The sequence below is a fragment of the Pyxicephalus adspersus genome, chromosome 2 (assembly GCF_032062135.1).
Source record: "Pyxicephalus adspersus chromosome 2, UCB_Pads_2.0, whole genome shotgun sequence".
NCBI classification, from domain to species: Eukaryota; Metazoa; Chordata; class Amphibia; order Anura; family Pyxicephalidae; genus Pyxicephalus; species Pyxicephalus adspersus.
The window spans coordinates 78,459,267-78,461,550 of NC_092859.1; the positions used below are offsets into that span (position 1 = coordinate 78,459,267).

The 2,284-nt window shown below is 41.9% G+C and overlaps 1 protein-coding gene across 1 annotated transcript in view; it reads left to right on the forward strand.

The window, feature by feature from the left end:
- The window catches only part of CFAP54 (cilia and flagella associated protein 54), a 176,825-nt gene that overhangs the window by 1,083 nt on the left and 173,458 nt on the right, over positions 1 to 2,284 (forward strand). The window lies entirely within an intron of this gene.

Below are 2,284 nucleotides of genomic sequence, written 5' to 3' on the forward strand. Positions count from 1 at the left end.
GTAACAATTATAACATTGTTGTAGAATATTTTAAAGATGTCATTTTTTTCCAGCCTAGGTGCCATGCTTGTCAACAACCCGCTAAAGAACACTGCTGAACTTGCACTAATTACACAATGTAGGGTAACATACAGAAATAAAGTTTCTCTAAATCAGACACATCTATGCAAGAGACTTTTAAATAGTTCCCCACACTTTGCAAGTGTTCATTCCATCAGCTTAACCAATAAAAAAGCTTCAGCAGTTTGTCCAAAATAGAATCTAAGAAAAAAAGCCATTAGAAGTTTTGTTTTTAGCCTCATGCAGCCATATGTTAAAGCCGAAAGACAGGACTTTGGAGAGAAACTGAAAGCTCTGCCCAAAAAAGAGTCTATACCTTGCACTTTAAAAAAGAGATTGACACTCTCCACAATAAAGCTCTGGTCTTGGAAGAGTGATCCAAGGTGAAACAGAAGCAATCCTTCCATATTTATCCATGCAAACTTTGTCAAACACAAAGTACAACACAATGATACTGCTCTACCAATTGATAGCTTACCTATAGGACTAGCCAGACTTTTGACACTTCCGCTAGGTGTTGCCGTGTCATTCAGAGATGTTCAAGACAGAAGTATCCACATGGATTTGAAAATATCACCACAACCTTAAGTGAAACCTTACTGATGGAAAGTTGCTATGAAAGAGGAGGGCTGTGTAGCTCCAAGAACACTCCATCCAGACAGGGATGGTGCAATGCGCCATATGAGCACCACTCACTATTTTTTCAGAAACTAAACAAAGCTGTTTATCATGATGAAAGGACTATCACCTAGCAGCTGGTAGAAATGGCAGAAAATATTAGAAAAGATATGAGTGCTTATGTGACGCTAGAAAATTAAAAAGTCTCCAAACCTTCATTCTTAGCAGTAAAGACTTTACATACAGTGCGACTCCCATCAGTGCCAGAATATGACCAATGTTTATTACAGGCTGTCCATTTAAAGAGAAGATGCTAGACCATCATTTGCTTGTGCCTGCTGTTAATGTAATTTAGAGATACATTAGACCATCCTAAAGCTCGAGAAGCCTGTACAGTATAATCCAGCCATACACCCCACAATAGGTAGTAGTCTCCACCGGGAACACACAGGATCAAACGTGAACAGATTGCCTCAGAGGATGTGAAGAATCCATCTTCACACATATTTCACTGGCATAGTCGATTGTCAGTTGTGATCAGGAGAAAACCTGCTTAGAGCCATTACTGTTGTGCATGTATATAAACAAGAAAAAAGTGCAAGACCCAGTGGCCTGCCACTCATTCTGTTTTTTTCAAGTGCTATGCCAGCCAAAGAATCTCTGTATCCAATATACTTCCACCTGCAGTCCCCTACATCACCATAGGATACAGTGCTAACATAGGGTGCAGTGCGAGCAATCAGTGTCTAGCAGGTGAACAAACATATGACACACCTAAAAGTTTGACTGATGTGCAGATTCTTCATCTAGCATAGCTCCTAAAGACACTGCAGACTCATTCCATATCAAAAAGCAGTGTTTCTTAACCTTTTTTAATATGAGGGAACCCTTTGAAATAAATTTCAGAGCTTTAGGGAATCCCTTCTACAATTACTATAGTCACAGCTCACAGTACATTAGAATGTTGGTCAGAGGGAAGAATGCTTCTTACATTTCAGGTCAGTGGGAATAATGTTACCATTACAGATAGCCAAAAGGATCATTGGTGTCACTTAAATGGACCTGAGAGTAAACATTTCTCATTGCTCAAGGAGGCCCTAATAATTTCTGCAGAAACCCTGGTGGAGAAGCACTTATCTAGAGACTACTTTTACTGGCTTTTTATCCCGTGCATCCACCAGAGGGGTCAGGGGAAGGACCCGCTTAGGGGGCGCACTGGCCAGAGCCGTGAACCATGTCTCCTGGAGACATCACTGGCTCAGGGTGGTGGGCAGGTTGTGTCTCTGGGTGAGTTCTAGCATCATGACGTCACTATAGGCGAAATTGCACATGGCTCCTCGTGCATGCGCGGTCCGGAGTCCGTACAAATTTTGTGGTCTGTGACGTGCAAAAAGGTGGGGGACCACTGTTTTAAACCATGTGCTGGGCTGTGTAAACCCCCACTACTTAGACTGTAAGCTCCATCGTGCAGGGTTTTCTTTTTTTTTTTTCTTGTGCCACTGTTTGTTTTGTTATGTATGCAGCCCCCATTGTACAGCACTGCATAACACACCATTTCTCAACCAGAGTTCCTCCAGAGGTTGCAAGGGGTTCCTTCAGCAATGAG